This window comes from Bemisia tabaci, chromosome 1 (assembly GCF_918797505.1).
Source record: "Bemisia tabaci chromosome 1, PGI_BMITA_v3".
Classification (NCBI taxonomy): domain Eukaryota; kingdom Metazoa; phylum Arthropoda; class Insecta; order Hemiptera; family Aleyrodidae; genus Bemisia; species Bemisia tabaci.
Genome location: NC_092793.1, coordinates 38,427,974 through 38,448,939, shown reverse-complemented (window position 1 = coordinate 38,448,939; position 20,966 = coordinate 38,427,974). Strand labels below are relative to the sequence as shown.

General features: G+C 42.7%; 1 protein-coding gene across 1 annotated transcript in view; it reads left to right on the top strand.

Annotated features, from left to right (window-relative positions):
• The window catches only part of LOC109042780 (polyamine-transporting ATPase 13A3), a gene marked incomplete at its 5' end in the record, with an annotated part of 286,914 nt that overhangs the window by 227,282 nt on the left and 38,666 nt on the right, over window positions 1–20,966 (top strand).

The following is a 20,966-nucleotide window of genomic DNA, read 5'->3' as shown; positions in this document are numbered from 1 at the left end:
CGATTCAATTCAGCCGTTTAAATTTCGTTTTTTTTTAAACTTTGCCCGAAATTTTGGGACTTGAATCGGTAATGTCAAACTAATTTTGAACTTACCAAGATAATGCTGAGGCAATTAATGTTAAGGAAAATTGGCTCAAATCGCGGGAAAATCGTATGACCTTTAAACTGACGTATTTGGGGGTCCGAACCCCCCTTAAAATTAGTTTGAAGTAATTTCTGTGATTTTTACTCAAAAGTGCCTACAATTTGGAGAATTTTCCCATTTTATTTCCTTCCTTACGATAATTCGAGCCGGAGTTATGATTTTTTGCAAATAGGTCAAATTTAACCTTTGACCTATCATAACTCGGTCAAAAATTAAGATGTTGGTCTGCGGTTTGCTCCAAAATTCTTAGTTTTTTAGGTTCTTTCTAATGACGTATCACAAGATAGGTGTTACATTTGAAAAAAAAAGTTGGGGGGCCCCGAACCCGTCCCCCCTGAAGGAGGGACAAAAATTTTGACCCCTCCAAAAGATGGTTCTCTTCAAGATAGAAACATTCCCAAAATTTTGTTTTTGTATCTCTAACCGTTCAAAAGTTACGAGGGGGTACGGACTTTAGGGACACCCTGTAGAAGTCTACTTACCCCCTCTATTGCCGGCTACGTACGACTTGCGTCCCGCGGTCCGAATACGATTGAAAAAATGTACGATTTGCGTCCCCGGAAGCGGACCTGGCGTGTACGACTTGCGTCCCGTCCGTTTTGACAAATATCTTAATTTCAACTAAACGGCAACGGCACACGCAACTTCTTCCTTTCTTTTCCCCCCTATCAGATGAATCAGCCTAGATGTCCGCGGAGTCCAGCAGCAGGTAGATATCAGCCGAAATAACACAGCGATTAATAATCGCCATCACTTATCGCAGCAGTGATTTGTTTGCGATGCCTGCGAATGCAAGTGCTAGTAAAACAATGTTAAAGCTCTAAGGGCAAGGATTTAATTATTTGTGATGGATTTAAGTTTCGTTTTCAAAAACCCTTAAAAAATAAAGTGCAGCGGTGGGCATGCGTTAATCGTGAATGTAAAAGTTTTTTAAAAGTGGAAAAAGCAAATCAGACGTGTTTAGAGGTAAAAGCTAATCATTATCATTCAAAGCCTTCCGAGAGTACTTTAATTAAAGATCAATTCAATAATACAGTGAAAGGAAAAGCTTTAAATGAAATTTCTTTATTTGACCGTCCATGGAAGATAATTCAGTCTGAGCTTAGTGAAAAAGAATTGGATGTTTTAAACAACAAAGACATTGAAAATATTCGTAGAAACATTCATCATGCGAGGTCTTCACGTAATCCTGTTTTACCCAAAGACATTGAGGAGGCCCATCAATGCTTGGACATTATCAAAATCTTGACAAAAAACAAACGAAGAATTCTTGTTGGTAAACGATGAAAAAAATAATGTAGTGATGTATTCTTGTGAAACAAACCTGAAATTTGTAAGTACTTGTTCAACATTTTATGTTGATGGCACCTTCAAATCTGTCCCTGACCGATTTTGTCAACTATTTGTGGTTCAAGGTTTAAAAAACAATCAATATGTTCCCTGTGCATTTACCTTAATCACTGACAAGGAAGAACATTCATATACGAGCTAGTTTTTGATTATTTAGTTAAAGAAGGAGACAAAATTGGCGTCTAAATTCGACCAGAGACTGTCTTTGCTGACTTTGAAATAGCTATTCATAATGTAGCAAAATCAATTTGGCCCGACTGCAAAATTCGAGGCTGCAGGTTTCACCTCGGGCAGAGCTGGCACCGCAAAATACAAGAGTTAGGCCTTGTTAAAGTCTTCAAATCTTTAAGTGGAGGAGGTCAGTTTTTAAAGCAATTTTTTGGACTCGCATTGCTTCCACCTAATGAGGTTAGTGACTGCTTTGCATTCGATTCAGAGGCAAATTGCCCAGATACGTTACAGTAACTCACTGTCTTATCATTTGTCTCTAGTTTGTGTCTCCGCCGCAGTATGGTCTAAGATCCAACATTTTTTTCTATCTGGACCATCAGAGTTCCCTCAGCGATCAGACGATAGTGTGCCGATGCCACTTAGTTGAAATAAAGATAGGTATTCGTCAAAACGGACGGGACGCAAGTCGTACACGCCAGGTCCGCTTCCGGGACGGGACGGGATATTTTAGGTAGATTTCGAAGAAATATCTACCTATTGCAGACGGTACGACCTCGTAATTTTCCGGAATTTTCGCTCAAAGAGCATCGATCCTGAAGCCCTGAGTTGAAAAATGTGGGTCATAAAAAAGTAATATATATATATATATATATGGTGCGGCAAAAGTCCCGGGACGGCTGTTTATTTTTTAAACGGCTACACGTAGAAAGACGAATTTCGGGGGATGTTCTTGGGTCAAAGTAAGCTACTTTTTGGCATTCCCTAAAATTTGTTTGGGGGCCCCCCTAGGGGAGGGCGGGGGGCAACTTTTTTTTTTCAAATGGCAACCCCCCTTTTGTGATACCTCATTCGAAAGATAATAAAAAAAGAAAATTTTTGGCGCAAACCGCAGGTCAAAATGTTCATTTTTGACAAAATGGCGGCCGGTCAAAGTTCAAAATGGCGGAAATTTGGCATCTTCGTTGTTTATTGAAAGATTGGTGTGAAACTCGGAATCCTAGGGTTTTTCGAGATGAGAAAAACGATTCTGGCATTGGTTTCCCGGAATAGTCAGTCCTTTTCAAAATGGCGGCGGTCAAAATGGCGGCCTCGAGCGAGAAGTGGATATTTAGGTTGGATTTGCATGAAACTTGGTATCTAGGGGTATTTCGGCACGAGAAGAACGAATCTTTCATTGGATATCTGAAATTTTGACAAATTCCTGAATGGCGGCGGAAAAATGGCGGGAAATCAGTTTTACGGCTGTTTACCGATGGATTAGCATGAAATTATTTGATATTTCAAGAATCTAATGAAAGATTTCTTTATAACGAGCCAAAAACAGCCAGGATATCGAATTTCATGCAAATCCATCGGTAAACAGCCGTAAAACTGATTTCCCGCCATTTTTCCGCCGCCATTCAGGAATTTGTCAAAATTTCAGATATCCAAGGAATGATTCGTTCTTCTCGTGCCGAAATACCCCCAGATACCAAGTTTTTTGCAAATCCAACCTAAATATCCACTTCCCGCTCGAGGCCGCCATGTTGACTGCCGCCATTTTGAAAGGACTGACTATTCCGGGAAACCAATGCCAGAATCGTTTTTCTCATCTCGAAAAACCCTAGGATTCCGAGTTTCACACCAATATGTCAATAAACAACGAAGATGCCAAATTTCCGCCATTTTGAACTTTGACCGGCCGCCATTTTGTCAAAAATGAACATTTTGACCTGCGGTTTGCGCCAAAAATTTTCTTTTTTTATTATCTTTCGAATGAGGTATCACAAAGGGGGGGGGGTTGCCATTCGAAAAAAAAAGTTGCCCCCCGTCCTCTCCTAGGGGGGCCCCCAAACAAATTTTAGGGAATGCCAAAAAGTAGCTTACTTTGACCCAAGAACATCCCCCGAAATTCGTCTTTCTACGTGTAGCCGTTTAAAAAATAAACAGCCGTCCCGGGACTTTTGCCGCACCCTGTATATAACTGGGATCTAACGAACCTTTGCGACCGTTTTTTTCCGGAACTATCCGTACGATCAAAACGAAACTTAGCATGGTTCTTCACTGCTATGAGGTCTAGATCAAGTTTCCTTTTTCGTGAAAATCGGTCCACCCCTTATCCGGAAAATCTCAAGTCCAAAGGGGGAGGATTTTTCAAACTCGTCCGATCTTAGTCGGCGATGCGTCAAAAAGCTCGTCTCATCGTGGCCTTCAAAACAACCTATTTTCACCTACCCTCTAAAACTACTCCTTATCCGGAAAATCTCAAGACCAAAGGGGGAGGATTTTTCAAACTCGTCCGATCTTAGTCGGTGATACGTCAAAAAACTCGTCTCGTCGTGGCCTTCAAAACAACCTATATTCATCTACCCTCTAAAACCACCCCTTATCCGGAAAATCTCAAGTCCAAAGGGGGATGATTTTTCAAACTCGTCCGATCTTGATCGGTGATACGTCAAAAAACTCGTCTCGTCGTGGCCTTCAAAACAACCTATATTCACCTACCCTTTAAAACCACCCCTTATCCGGAAAATCTCAAGTCCAAAGGGGGATGATTTTTCAAACTCGTCCGATCTTGGTCGGTGATACGTCAAAAAACTCGTCTCGTCGGGGCCTTTAAAACGACCTATATTCACCTACCCTCTAAAACCACTCCTTATCGCGAAAATCTCAAGTTCAAGGGGGACGATTTTCCGACCTGTCAGGCTCATTAGGCGCAATTGTTTTCATAGAAACGATTAGTCGAAATCTACCTTTCGTTTCCACTGTGGCTGGAAAGCGTTTTTTTTCAATCGTATTCTGACCGCGGGACGCAAGTCTTACGTAGCCCTCTTGCCCACGCGCCTGATCATTGCGTCGGTGTCTCGAGAGAGACAATGGCCCGAGTCCCGGGACCCTCACCCTATTACTTACGCTCGATTAACCATTTCACCGTCACGCTAGGATTCGTCCAATTTTCAAAAAAAATTGTTTCGTGTGTACTTAGCAATTTTACCCCTACTTTCTGGTAAAACACGAATTAAAAGGGGTCTCATTCATAAAAATCGGCCGAATAGAAGAGAAGTTACAGTATTCGAAATCCGAAGAAATCAACAAAACCTCGACTTCTCTATACAAAAAATAAAATGAAGAGGAAAAAAAGAAATGTTTAAATTACAATTAAATATAATTGACCTCAGAATTTGACAAGCAATTCAATTATGTACATACATAGGTACATAAAGCCGCTTTTATAGCGCAGCCTCGCGCTCTGCGACGCCCAATCGCCATTGCCCCCTATCATCCCAGCGATCATCAGGCAATGGGGTAGTTGCATGCAGCTGGGATTTTAGATTTAATGACTGATTCTAGCAGAACTTTTTGCAAAAAAACCGTTTTTTGCATTTGCGAGTTCCGAAATTGAGTCGAAAGCTTCGTAAAAGCTCGATAAAAAGTTGCAAAATCGCAGTAAGAAATAAACGAGTTCCATTGGTTGTGACGTCAGTTGGTATACAAGGCCCCGCCCACCGCCATCATCCCTGTCTCGACCGTGTGTTTACCGAGCCGAAGTATGATCTGTTGCGCTATTTAAAGTGTCTAAATTATCTTTTTTCCTCCGAAATTATTGTCGGAAATTATGCCAAAAGGTGTTCAGAACCGTATCTTGGTCATAAACTCAAACACAAGACTAGTTGAGATCAGAATAGTGATAAGGACAAGTCTATGTTATGGTGTTGTTGCGATTTTTGGTCACCGGCGCCACCAGCGCCTAGATAGCCCAACTCGAGCTCTGATTTGCTACAACGCACGAACACAGCCGAAGCAGTCCGGGCGCACCCGAATCCTAGAGTACCTATATTGAGAGAGTATGGCCACTGGGCCCCATGGAGAGGCTTAGACGACCCAAAAATGGCGGTGCTTTGTTTTGGTTTTTGTGGGTGGGAGGGGGGGGGGGTCATTGCCAACTTTTGAAGGTTATCACCAACCGCACTTGCTGCCAACCTTACTACATCTAAGATAATTTTTCTCAAAAATTGCACACGATTAGCCTTGAAAATATGTAAAGAAGTCGCAATAGTGCATTTGGGTAAATTTCTCGTTACGATAAGCAAAGAAAATTTTGAGTCATTTTGCATTACACTAATTTATGGCGTCCGCCATTTTTGGGTCCTAAGGGCTTCATTCAGCCTAAGATGGCTGAGCCAATCAGAGGTGGTAACACCAGTGGCCATACTCTCTCAATATAGGTACTCTACCGAATCCGACGGACCGCACGGCTCTCGGCAGCGGCAGAAGATACGCGAAAAGCTCTATTTCAACTCCCTTTTTCACTGAGAAATCATGACGGAGAGCTTTCGAAATTGTTTTGATATTATTAATCAAATCCTAAAATTGTGACCGACGCAAAGAAATCAAGTCTAGACAAAAAAATCGATTTTTCGCGAATTTTTGAAAAGACCGTATTTACACGTATTTGACATAGGGCGCGAACCTTGGCGTATACCATGTGACGTCACGAGGTCCCAGTTTCGAAGCGCAGGAAAAGACCCGTTTCAAATGGCTTTTGACTTTAAGGAGCTTTTTCTCAAAGTTCCGGTGACCAGAAATGTTTTTAAAAAATACCTCAATATTCAACAGACGTCAAACATTTAGAAATTGAATTAAAAAAATTGCATGCAACTACCCCATTGGCACCTTCTGATCTCCTCCTCCACCCCTTGTCGCCAACCTTTCACAGGACGTCCACGCCGTCGCCTTCCGGGAGGAACCCAATCGAAAACCTGCTTGGGCAACCGATCTTCTGCCATCCTTCGCACATGTCCATACCAGACCAACTGCTTGGACCTGATATCGTGCACGATGTCCTTCTCCACACCCATTATCTCGCGCGCTTTTTCATTGCGGATACGCTCTCTTCTCGATATACCAGCAGACCTCCGCCAAAAATCCATCTCAGTTGCCCTAAGCATGTCTTCAGTTCTCTTCTTGAGCTGCCAGACCGTACTCCCGTAAGTTACGATACCCTTCACGATGACGTTGTAAATTTTTCTTTTGGTCTCCTTGGAGATACTCTGGTCCCAGAGAACCCCATTTAGCATCGCGATAGCTTTCCTGCCTTGCACATTCCGATCTTTAATGGCCCGATGTTCAACCAGTTGGAACGTTATGCGGCAACGTCGAAATGAGCCGCCGTCACCGACGGCCAGCGCATATCTCTCCCCGCGCTGAACCGACTGAAATCCCGCGGTACCGCGTCGCGCCGGTAGATGCCGCGGGTATCGCCTTGATTATCCTGTTTTCTCCCGCTCCCGTTTTTCCCGGAGAAATCTTAAGAAGAATTTAATTTTATGTTCTCACCCTGATTAGGGTATGTAACTTTTGCCTTTGCTTTGCCCAGCTTTTTTATCATTTGTTTTCTAGTTGGTTTTTTCTGCTTTATTTTCACGTCTCTCATTAATTGGATTGGCATGGCTCTAACTAGGGTCCCCTCTGGGTCCATGTCCAATTCGTAAGTATTCGATCTCTTGCCATAACTACTGGCTTCCAGTAGTCACTCACCTCTCGGCTCAAGCTCTCTCTCTCCTGCTGGATCCCAGCAGCTAAGTAAGTATTTTCTGATTGTAAGTTTTTCCTGCTGGTTCCCAGCAGTGTATTATTTTCTCTTAAGTAGGTTTTTTTTTTTATTATTTTCGGTTTTCCTACTGGATTCCCAGTAGAGACTTTTCCCTCTGGTTTCCAGAGGTGTCGCGTTTTAGTTAGGTTTTCTTTGCTCTCATTAAAAGTTCACTTTAAAATTCGTATAATTTCGTTTAGTTTCTTATTAAGGCTCTTCCAGCCATTCGTCAGTTAATTTTCTTGGCCTTCCGCCTCTTATGTAAAACTTCTTTTCAATCAACTCATTCATCTCTTAGTATTTTTTTTCGATCACGATCTCGCCTCAAAAAGTTAGGGAACCCAGACTCGTTCTGAAGCCGGCTCCGCGCAGCCTGGTATCCTTTAACACAAAAACTCATACAGTCCACACCTCTCAGTTATTTTTTTTTCGATTTTTATTTATTTTATTATTATTAATGGTTTGTCCTGCCCGACAAAATTTGGTCCCTCGGGCCGGATCTCTCTTTTAGTTGTTTTGTAATTTTCTATGAATCAGTAAAAAATGGAAAATGACCTCTCTTCCTCTCTTGATCTCTCTGTACGATCAATTATGTCGCTCCTCGACTTGTCATAGTCTCGATCTACGATAAGTCTCTCTAAGCTCTGTCCGACGCCTGCGCTGTTGTCGCGACTACCCCCCTCTCTCTCTCCTCGGCGCTCTCCGTCTCATCGGCTCACGACGTCCGTCTCCGGCTCTCTCTAGCAGCGGACTTCGATAAGCGCCTTCAACTGTAAGTCACGCAATTTATGCTTCACGGCATACCTCCGCTCTACGCTCTCTATTATTGCTACTTAAGTTGTCGTATCCTCACCTCAATTCAAAATGAAATATGCTGTTTACTCTCGCCAAAGCGCCTTACTCATTAAGCGGCTGGCGTTCATAAAAGAAACCGCTAAAAAACTCAGTCATCCCTTGAGTTCGCTCCTCATCCATCAAATCAAGGCATATAAGGAGGAGGTGCATTCGAAGTATAACTCATACCTGGATTTATATAAAAAGCTTATGTACCAGGATGACCTCCCCGAAGATTATGATGAAGATGGGTTCGACACTCTTGACGTAAAAGTGAACGAAGAATATGCTGCTGTCACGGCATTGCTCCTTACCTTGCTCCCGGACGAAACCCCCCCCTCTACTCCTAGTGCGAATAACACTACGGGTACATTTTTGAACAAGTCCTCCGTCCGATTACCAAAATTAACGTTACCTAAGTTTGATGGTGACATAGAATCGTGGATCACGTTTCAAAATCTTTTTGAGTCTACTATTCATAAACAGGATTCTCTAGACAACATTGAAAAGTTTCAATATCTTTTGGGATGCCTTTCCAGCGAACCCCTCATTCTTATCAAGCATTTGCCCCTCACGTCAGCAAATTACACAATCGCCTGGGATACTCTCACTAAACGATATAGCAACAAAAGACGGATTGTAACCTTTCATATCGGCAAGATCATCGATTCAGCTCCTGTCTCTATGAGTTCCGGCTCCTCTCTCCGAACTTTCGTGTCCTTTTTGTCTAGCCACATGGACGCTTTGGCTGCGCTTGGTCAAACTCAGAATGATGACAATTCTGTATTGACTACAGTTATCCTACGGAAGTTCGAACCCGAGCTCAGACAACGATTCGAGGAAGAAAGAAAAGACGCTTCAGTTTTTCCCACTGTCTCCGAAATTGTGGAATTTTTGGAGGATTTGGCGCGACAATTGGAGGACTCTATGTTGGGTCTCGGCAAAGAAACTCGCCAGTCTTCCAAGCCACCCAATAACTCTCCTCAACGCCCACCTAAAGCTGCTCTGCACGCCTCTAAATCTCCAAATTTCAAGTGCTCTCTGTGCAAGACCAACAATCACAGCATCTATAAATGCTACAAATTCTCGGATCTCTCGGCAGAAAAGCGCAGGGAATTTATTAAGAGTGCTGGCAATTGTTTCAATTGTCTTGGTACCTCTCATTCAGTCGCACAGTGTGGCTCAAAGGTTACTTGTCATACTTGTAAGGACAAACATCACACCTTACTCCATCGCCCCTCTTCGAATGACAAACAGGGTGACTCCACACTGACCACAAATGGCTCAGGGCCCCCCAAATCTGCGCATACATGTGCTTCCCAGCATAATACTACACAGATTGTGCTGTTAGGCACGGCTCTTGTCCTATGCAGAGACTCAAGCGGGGAACTTCAAACAGTACGCGTGATGATCGATAACGGATCACAAATCAGTGCTATAACAGAAAAATGCGCTAGGCGGCTTGGACTCAAAATTCAACCTTTTCAGCAGCGCTTATCGGGCCTCTCGAATTCCTCCGTACCCAACCCCATCGGCCGCTCTGACTGCACACTCATCTCACGCACTCAGCCATCATCACAAATTAAAGCTTCAGCTCTCGTACTGAAATCAATTGCAGGACCACAGCCTCCCCTCAATGTAGCTGCTTCTGTAATAGCCCAAGTCAACTCTCTGCAACTCGCTGACCCTGACTTCCACAAGACTTGCGAAATCGATTTTCTCCTCGGAGCTGATTTGTATGGTGACGTCATGCTGGGTGAAAAGCTCCAAAATCAATCAAATCCTCATTGTTACTCATCAATTTTTGGATGGGTCCTCATCGGAAATGCTCCTGCATCTGACTCTCGATATTGTCATCTCAATTTTGTCTCATTTTTGACTACTCTCCGACCTCTTGATAATGCTCTCTGCAAATTTTGGGAAATTGAAAGCATCTCTCAGAAAAGGGCTCCTGACCCTGCGGAAACAGCTTGTGAAAATTTATTCGCTCAGCAGCACTCTCGTACTCCGCAAGGCCGTTATGTTGTGCCCCTCCCCTTTTCTGGTGACCCAAAAAATCTCGGCTCCAATCGAGCTCAAGCTCTCAAACAATATTTATCACTGGAAAGAAGGCTCAAAAAGGACCCTCCTCTTTATGAAGCCTATCAAAATTTTTTCTCTGAGTATTTGAGTCTTGGTCATATGAAGCTCGCAGATAAGCCCTCCAAATACATCATACCACATCATCCAGTCATCAAAGAGTCCTCTAGCACCACTAAGGTCCGCGCCGTATTTAATGGTTCGGCTCGTGATGAAAATCAGCGCTCTCTCAATGATTTTCTAATGAAAGGACCTAAACTGCAACGGGATATTCCGGATATTATCTTCAACTTCCGCCTGCAACCGATAGCTCTCTGCTGTGATATCAAGATGATGTATCGGCAAGTTCTAGTTCGAGACGAAGATTGCCAGTATCAACACATATTCTGGCGCCCTCATCCTGAGTCTGAAATTCAGGAATATGAGTTACTGACTGTAACTTACGGTCTCACCCCATCAGCCTTCCTCGCTCAGCGCTCGGTGAGACAACTATCTACTGATGAAAAGCCAGATTTTCCTCTAGCATCAAAATCACTGCATGATTATACTTATGTAGATGACATCACAACCGGATCTTCTGATGTCCCTTGCACTATCCAACTCAAGGACGAATTAATCGGCATCGCAGATAAGGGAGGTTTTACCCTCCATAAAATGGCCAGTAACTCCCCGGAAGTCATGGCAGACATACACCCGGATAGGCGCGCCACTTTTGTTAGTATAAGGGATTTCGAAGATGGTTTCCTCTCGGTTTTAGGCTCAGGTTGGATTCCAGAAATAGATTCGTTCATTTATAGGATATCTACGTATCCCTCAGACACACCTGTCACCAAGCGCTCAGTTCTATCCTATATTGCTCGTGCCTTCGATCCTTGCGGTTGGTTGGCCCCGGTCATCTTTTGGATGAAACACTTCATGCAGCTGTTGTGGCGACGAACTCTCGACTGGGATCAACTCGTAGAGCCTGATCTGCATAAGCTCTGGATGCAGTTTACTAGTGAAATGCACCAACTTGAGAACTTCAAAGTCCCTCGCCTCCTCATCTCTCCTCACTCAAAGGACTTTCGTTTAGTAGGATTCTGCGATGCCAGTCTCCTTGGCTACGGCGCCGTGTTCTATCTGGTGTCATCTCGCTCTGATGGAAATTTCGACTCGAATTTGATATGCGCTAAAAGTAAAGTCGCTCCTTTATCGCCAACCCTCACCATCCCTCGTTTAGAACTCTCCGCAGCTTTGCTTCTCGCGCAACTTTTGCAGTCTCTTGAGGTGCATTTTGACTCGCTCAGTCTAACTGAAATTCTCCTCTTCACTGACTCAACTACTGTGCTGGGATGGCTGCAAAAATCCCCCCATCTACTGCATACTTTTGTCTCCAATAGAGTTAGTCGAATAATCGAAATTTGCCCCTCCGGAATTTGGCACCACATCTCCACGGATTTCAACCCAGCCGATTTACTCTCCCGAGGTGCGACTCCCTCTGCACTCCTCGATTCTCCCCTGTGGCTCCATGGACCCCCTTTCCTGCGTCAACGCTTCGACTCATGGCCGCTGATGCCTGCAACCTTACCGGAAGAACTGCCTGAGATAAAGCAATCATATGCGGTGACAGTTCCGCAAAATTATAATTTCTGGATCGAACTCTTCTCTAAATTTTCCTCATTATCCAAGCTCGTTGGAACCATTGGATATATAAGGCGCTTCGTAATGCTTACTCGCAAGTCGCGCTCAAACCATCCTCATCACTCCTCAAACATTCTCACTCCTGAGGAACGGGACTCTTCTCGCGACTTCTGCGTGCGAATCACTCAACGTTTTCATCTCTCCAAGGAAATCCACACAATCGAGTCTCAAGATGAATGCCCTCCCACCTTTGCCTCTTTATCTCCTTTTATTGACTCCCTGGGTCTTCTCAGGGTAGGCGGTCGCTTGAAACATGCTAATCTCCCTTTAAATGCGAAGCACCCCTTTCTGATTCCCCGAGAATCTCACTTGGCTCAGTTAATTTGTCACCACTATCATAATATTAATTTTCATTCTGAAATAACCTCCACTCAAGCAGCTATCCAACGGAACTACTGGATTATCGGTATTCGGGGACTGCTGAAGAAGGTAATCCACCAGTGCATCCGGTGTTACAAGTACAAGGCCCGATCTTTCCAACCTGTAATGGCGGATTTACCTCCCATCCGATTCTCTCAAATTAGATGCTTCTTGAACGTCGGAGTCGATTATGCAGGACCGATGTACATCAAAGAACATAATAGGAGAAACGCTCGAATTTCTAAAGCTTGGATCTGTATATTTGTTTGCCTATCCACTAAGGCTCTACACTTAGAATTGGTGACAGAATTAACGGGCGCCAAATTTATGGACGCTCTTGATCGTTTCGTGGCCCGACGAGGATTATGTCAACAAATTATGTCTGACAATGGAACTAACTTCACTAAAACGGCTCGTCATCTCCGAGAAGTTTTCCAATTCCTCGCAAAGCATCAAGATGAAATAAGCGAGCACCTTTCTCAACGAAATATTCGTTGGTCCTTCTCAACGCCTTGCGCGCCATGGACCGGGGGAATCTGGGAAGCTGCAGTAAAATCGGTGAAGCATCACTTACGCAGGTCTCTGGAGCCTCATCCTCTCACTTATGAAGAATTCTCTACAGTGCTTCACAAAATCGAGGCCATTCTCAACAGTCGCCCTTTGTGCCGTCTGTCCTCAGATCCAAATGATGGAATCGATTATCTGTCACCCGGCCATTTTATCATAGGTGCCCCCCTCACGGATGTCCCTGAGTATGATTATTCAGTTACTCCCTTGAACCGCCTCGATAGATGGGAACTCCTTAGGAACCTCCATCAAGTTTTCTGGAAGAGGTGGTCCAATGAATATTTGCATTCTCTTATGCCCCGAGAAAAATGGCGAAATCACCAATCCCCTCCTAAGCCTGGAGATCTGGTGTTTGTACTTGGTGAGTCCTCCCCACCGAGAAATTGGCCTCTTGGACGTATAGTGAAGCTTCTCCCCGGGCGAGATAAAACCCCTCGCACCGCCGAAGTCCATTTCAATGGCACGAAGCTCCTGCGCCCTCTTCGCAAATTGGTTCCACTACCAGACCCATGAACGACCTCCTCGTTCTCGCGCGAAATTCGCAAATTCTAACGAATTTCTTTTGCATTGCTCTCATTTTTACTCTAATGAAATTAAACAATTATTTACCAAGCTATCAAACTTCCTTTTTGTTCGTTCTCCATTTTTTGTTTGTTTTTTGGAAACTGGGTGTTTCCAACGGGGCGGGTATGTTCAACCAGTTGGAACATACAAAAAAAACGGAAATTGATGGTTCTCCTGGATTTAAATTACTTGTAATTGTTTCTTGAAAAATAAAGGCACCCAAAATAACTATAGCATATTGACTTTTACATATGTGCACTCACGAAATTGATTCGTAAATTCAACGAGTGGGTACATCGACCTGGTATATCAACTTTCCGCGATATTTTATGGAAACTCGGTAGATTTTCGGGATGTAGATTGCTTACTTTCAATTCATGCATGAATAAAGCATGGCCATGGTTGAACTTCTTTGCATGGAAAGACATTTAAAATAACAAAATCCAGACATATTTAACGCAATTGCATTTATATCGAGTCAATTTCTTTTCAATAATATAACGGGATTTATACTAGGTACCGGTGATTTGAGCATTTTAGCCCCAAAATACCTTAAGGTAATTTGATGGACGCCATATTTTGTGTCAGAACGTCATGCAATATATCGGATCAATTGGTTCCATTTTTTTAGCCACTCGTAATTTTTCTCGAATTTTGAGATCGCAATTCTGTTGTCAGGATACTAAAGCACTCTTTTACCAATTTTAACAAAGAAATTCAACGTAATAAAGGCGTGGTTTTTTTAGAGAGAAAATATCGCATTCGAGTGCAGTTTCGATATCAGTATCGAAGGCGATATTCTTCCTCTAAAAAAACCACGCCTTTATTACGTTGAATTTCTTTGTAAAAATTGGTCAGCGAGTGCTTTAGTCTCCTGACAACAGAATTGCGATCTCAAAATAGGAGAAAAATGACGAGTAGCTGGAAAAATGGAACCAATTGATGCGATATATCGCATTCTGTTCTGACACAAAACATGGCGTCCATCGAATCACCTTAAAATCGACTTTATCTTTCAGGAGTTCGACAGAATTTTTCCTTTCTTCGCTTACATTATTCCTTAGAACTTTTCTTCAAGAATCTGATAAGATTTTGGTTGAGGCAGATCAAAAAACCAACTCGTTCGAATCACGGAAAAAAAAGTACTGTCATTTTAATCGTCGCGACTGCTAAAGGAACAGTCCTTGGATGTTAAAAAACGGCACAGCATCCCGGCTTTTAAAATAACATTACCTTTGTCTGTTATTATAACAGGCGCTTTGCTGTCACATTGACAGTAAATGAATGTAACAATGACAACAAAATCTGCTCAACCTACATCGACTAGTCTGTTACACTAGCAGCGCAGCTGCTGGCGTAAGCGTCGGTTCCCCATCAGATTGACGCTCACGCTGCTTTCGATTTAACAGCGGCCGCTGCTGTGGAAATAGCAGCGTCGCTGTTTTCATGACGGCCGGTTCGCTCTTGAATTTAAATCCACGCTGCTGTCGATGTAGCAGCGCTGCTGCTCGTGTAAAAGCAAATTCGCTCTTGAATTTTCATTCATACTGCTGTTAAAGTAGCAGACACAATATCCCACGCAGCTGTAAAAAATCATGGTCATACTTACATGCTTATGTAAATAGCTGATAATTGCTTAACTGGTTTCAAGTAAATGAAGCAAAAACGATAGATAATATTCCGGTTAAAGTAACATTTACAGACTAAATCAGTTTCACAATGAGTTAATTTCACAAAAATTAAACAGCTGAAATGCACAAAAACACAACACAAAGTATGCATCTTTGCAGTTCTCGGTGGAGCAGAATTAATCATGGCTTAGGGGTCGTCAACAAATTAAGTGAGGCACATTTTAAACCCTCCCTCTCCACCGGTTATTTTCTTTTTTCCAAAAAACCCAACTTATCGTTCGCGGCCTGGTCAGATATCGCACATACCTTCACTGTATTACACATTGAAACACTTTACGTCATTAAGACAATGTCACGTTGGCGTCATTAATAAAAAACAACGTAAGAACCAAACAACCGATTGTGTTTATGAGTTAAAAACACGAAGAATGTATTATAAAAGGTTTCAAAAAATTCTACCAAGATTAGGATTTGCTAAATTATCACTTCATTTCATTTCAAAACAGCCTAGATTTCTTTAAACTTAAAAAAGGAAAAAATCATACAATAGAATTAGGATTCTGCAAAAAAACCATCGGAAAGTATAGAAGATAGGGCTGATGGTATAATCTACGGGAAACGAAATCGAAACCGTGCCTGCATATAAATATGTAAGGCACGCTAAAAATAATAGTTGTATGCACTGAACGCAAACCTAAATGAGTCGAAAGTGCGTGTAATGTCAATGGTGAAGTTGAAACCAAAACACACAAATATACGGCAGAAGAAATTCCGAGTTGAACGAATTCGTGATGATGCCTCAAAAAATAGCGTCTGCCCGCAACTGATTCCAAAGTGCCCAAATTTTCTTATATCGTAAGAGTTACTTTCCTATGGAGCTACTAATTTTGCCGATCACGCACTGAGTATCAAAACTAATCACTTTCTTTGCCAAAATTCACTCGCAAACACAATTTGAGCACGATTTCGAAACGCAAGCGCAAGACTTCTCTGACCTCTGACTCAAAACTACTAACTGATGAGCAAACGAAATCCCTTAAAACAGTGACATGGCCGCCTCAGCGAATAACGCCGAAGGAAGAAACATAGCCGAACACCGGGCCCGGGCGGTTACAGTTCTGAGAATTTCCCTGACCGGGCCCATTGTCAGGTTGGCGCGCAAGCGCAACCCTCGAGAAGGAGGGTCGACAGTGGAGGCTGGAGGGTAAGGAGAGGTTTTCTGCGTCACCGCTCGTAGCGGGGGTGGGAAGATCGACGACTGTATATAACTGCGCATGCGCTCTGCGCCGATCGCGCGGGACCGGCCGGGATGGAATGTTCCGTGCAACGGTCAGCATTTTACAGTCAACCCGCTGTTAAATTGTCCGATGGGTCATTCCACGTCAACGCAACCAAGGTCAAATTGGTATACGGGGTCTTTACATCATTATAAGAAACTAATTTTAAGGGTTTTCCAATCCGACGCCCCGTTCGCGAGATATCGACCCCCAAAGATGGGGTGAATTTTAGCGATATTCAAAAAAACCCGTTTTAGCGATTCTCATTTTCTCGACTTCCCTCTCTTTGACTATCCATAGCGAGACTCTGTATCAATCCATCATACTTTGAAAGAGTGTTGCTAGATCAGTTTTTCATGTAGATTCTAAATATGCCATCGAAATTAAGCTAAAAATTATTTAAATGGCCGTAATTTAGAGTTTTTTAAAATTTACGATTTTTTTGCCATTCAATGTTCAAACTCAATTATCTAAAAAACAGTCACTCCGATTTTCGATTTTTTTTTTATACCTCAAGCTTAGGATATATACTTTTGGTTGATATACTTTTTTCAATAGTTATCGGACGGTTAAGGGCCTAAAAAAATTCAAATAGGCCAAAAAAGGTCAAAAATTGGTAAAAAAAAGACGATTTTTTACATTTTAATCCAAATATTTCGATAATGAACACTTCAATTAACGATATTTTCCCCCAGTTTACCCTCTAAGATGTATAAAATCAGACTATCGACGCTTTCCATACATTTACCGATCGATTAACGGCCTGATGGAAACCGGAAACCGACCGAAAATCCTCGAAATTGACGCAAAAAGACGATTTTTCACACCGTAACCGATGCTTTCCATAGATTGTAACTGCAATTTCCAATTTTCTCTCTCTATTTCAACCTTAAGGTATATACTTTCGAGTAATAAACACTTACTAACGTGCATCGATGGGGCACGGATCTAAACGGAAATGAAAACCGGCCGGAAATGCTCAAAAATGACGGAAAAAGGTGATTTATTGCATAGTCAGGGAAGCATGTGTTCGAAAATTACGTCCCGTTTGCACGTTTGTGATGCAAGTTTACTTCTTCATTTTGGTCCCTAGAATGAGAAAATCTTTGGTGGACTATCCGCTTTTGATGCCAAGGCCCTAAAAACAAGATGGCGGCCAAAATGGAGGCTGAAATTGAAATGTTGGTGAAACGGCACAAAACGTCAAGAGAGGTGTCGATCCTCATGTTTTTTGAATCGTAGATTCCAAAAAAATTGTCATACAGACCCCTCGACCCACGGAAATGACCAAAATCCAAGATGGCGTCCGATTTTGGCTCTTTAGTGGCTAAAACGTCAAATGAGGAGGAAAGAGAGGAGTAAACACTCCAGATATCTGTTTTCGAGGTCACCGATTCCAAAAAATAGGAGAAAAAAACATCTCATGCCAAATGGTACTGATTTGGACCATGCAAAGGCAGTCGAACTCGGCAGTCATTCTGATTAGAGTGTTCAGAAACACTCTATAATCGGGACCTCTCGACCCACGGAAATGCACAAAATCCAAGATGGCGGCGATTTTGGCTCCTGAATGGTTAAAACGTCAAATGCGGAGCAAAGTTCCCGATCCTCGAAAAGCCTTTCAGGGAGTTCACTTACCCTCATTCCTTCTAAAACCCTATGTCGCTACCCTTTCACTGGGCATCCACTTCGACTCCTCCCTGGAAGAATACCCAATCAAGCATCTTCTTTGGCAGTCCTTCGTCCGTCATTCTATTAACATGGCCATACCAGTCAAGCTGTCTGATCATGTCGTCGAATACGATGTCATTTTCGACTCCCATGATCTGCCGCACTCTTTCATTGCGAACCCGATCGTTCCTAAAAATTCCTACAGCCACCTCCTCCAGAAATCTATCTTCGTGGCTCTCAGCATCCCTTGGGTCCGTCCCTTCAGCTGCCAAACTTCACTGTCATATGTAAGAATACTTTTGACTTCAACTTTGTAAATTTTTCTCTTGTTCTCTTTGGAAATCCGCGGATCCCAGAGGATTCCATTGAACATCGCTGTGGCCTTCTTTGCTTGGATGTTTCTTTCCTTGATCCCTTGATCCGTTCTTTCATCCTGGGTCAACCGCACCCCCCCCCCCCCCCCCAAGTACCTATAGTGCGCGCAGCCTTTGATCTGCTGCCCATCCTCCAACTTAGTGCTTTGCTGATCACCTCCCTTTGTCAGTTTCTCGGATTTGCTGATGACCTAGTGGTGATTGCACAAGATCAAGATGACGCCTAGTACATGAAGCGCAAGTTGGTAGCGGAGTATCGAAAGTCGAGTTTAGAAGTCAGCAAATCCAAATAATTACTATATAATAATCTCCCGGACGAGATAAGGTGATTCCTTCGTATTATGAGGCGCTGAATCCGGAAATTTCCTCCGTGCCTTCTCATCACCCTGCAATGGGCCGGGCCTGTTTGAAACTTTTGCTAGAGCAAAATTAAGAGTTTTTCCTTATGGATAATATGTCACAAAAATCACGATAAGCACTTTCGCAAAGTCTGAAATATACTCCTCACTTCACAATTAGCGTAAGAAATTTCCGTTTTTTTAAGCTGCCCTCCTCAAAAACGATACCACGGCACAGGTGAACATTTCGTTAGAGGAGTCGTTCCATTCAATCCCTCCTGCAGCGCTTCCGCGCGCAAGTTGAGGAGAGCATGAGGTCAATCACGGCGGATATCTGTCAACGCGAGAAAAATGTGAATGTAAACACGCCGATTGTTATCAAGTGGTTAGAATCATCGTCCCATCTCAAGCGTGTTGGTGGATTGGCGTCAGCTATGTTGAATATTGCGTAGTATCCTTGTAAGCAGGGGTTGGATGGAATATGACTCCTCTAACGAAACGTTCACCTGTGCCGTGGTATCATTTTTGAGGCGGGAAGCTAAAAAAAACTCAAATTTCTTATGCAAATTGTGAAGTAAGGAGTACATTTTAGACTTTGCCGATCCGCTCATCGTGATTTTTGAGACATTTCTATAGTACCTACCAACTCTTATTTTTGATCCAGCAAAAGTTTGCAACAGGACGATTTTCTGGAAAAGTCGATTCCGCCCGGAAAAATTGTCATTATCCTGGTCAGTTTTCTGGAAGACTGAGGGGTGGTCGGAAATTATAAACGCAATTTTCAGATTCAGTGGCTCAAAACACACTTGCTGGAACTTTGCTCCGCATTTGACGTTTTAACCATTCAGGAGCCAAAATCGCCGCCATCTTGGATTTTGTGCATTTCCGTGGGTCGAGAGGTCCCGATTATAGAGTGTTTCTGAACACTCTAATCAGAATGACTGCCGAGTTCGACTGCCTTTGCATGGTCCAAATCAGTACCATTTGGCATGAGATGTTTTTTTCTCCTATTTTTTGGAATCGGTGACCTCGAAAACAGATATCTGGAGTGTTTACTCCTCTCTTTCCTCCTCATTTGACGTTTTAGCCACTAAAGAGCCAAAATCGGACGCCATCTTGGATTTTGGTCATTTCCGTGGGTCGAGGGGTCTGTATGACAATTTTTTTGGAATCTACGATTCAAAAAACATGAGGATCGACACCTCTCTTGACGTTTTGTGCCGTTTCACCAACATTTCAATTTCAGCCTCCATTTTGGCCGCCATCTTGTTTTTAGGGCCTTGGCATCAAAAGCGGATAGTCCACCAAAGATTTTCTCATTCTAGGGACCAAAATGAAGGAGTAAACTTGCATCACAAACGTGCAAACGGGACGTAATTTTCGAACACATGCTTCCCTGACTATGCAATAAATCACCTTTTTCCGTCATTTTTGAGCATTTCCGGCCGGTTTTCATTTCCGTTTAGATCCGTGCCCCATCGATGCACGTTAGTAAGTGTTTATTACTCGAAAGTATATACCTTAAGGTTGAAATAGAGAGAGAAAATTGGAAATTGCAGTTACAATCTATGGAAAGCATCGGTTACGGTGTGAAAAATCGTCTTTTTGCGTCAATTTCGAGGATTTTCGGTCGGTTTCCGGTTTCCATCAGGCCGTTAATCGATCGGTAAATGTATGGAAAGCGTCGATAGTCTGATTTTATACATCTTAAAGGGTAAACTGGGGGAAAATATCGTTAATTGAAGTGTTCATTATCGAAATATTTGGATTAAAATGTAAAAAATCGTCTTTTTTTTACCAATTTTTGACCTTTTTTGGCCTATTTGAATTTTTTTAGGCCCTTAACCGTCCGATAACATTTGAAAAAAGTATATCAACCAAAAGTATATATCCTAAGCTTGAGGTATAAAAAAAAAATCGAAAATCGGAGTGACTGTTTTTTAGATAATTGAGTTTGAACATTCAATGGCAAAAAAATCGTAAATTTTAAAAAACTCTAAATTACGGCCATTTAAATAATTTTTAGCTTAATTTCGATGGCATATTTAGAATCTACATGAAAAACTGATCTAGCAACACTCTTTCAAAGTATGATGGATTGATACAGAGTCTCGCTATGGATAGTCAAAGAGAGGGAAGTCGAGAAAATGAGAATCGCTAAAACGGGTTTTTTTGAATATCGCTAAAATTCACCCCATCTTTGGGGGTCGATATCTCGCGAACGGGGCGTCGGATTGGAAAACCCTTAAAATTAGTTTCTTATAATGATGTAAAGACCCCGTATACCAATTTTCAGCCAAATTGGAGCAGGTCGGGTTCCGACCTTGGTTGCGTTGACGTGGAATGACCCC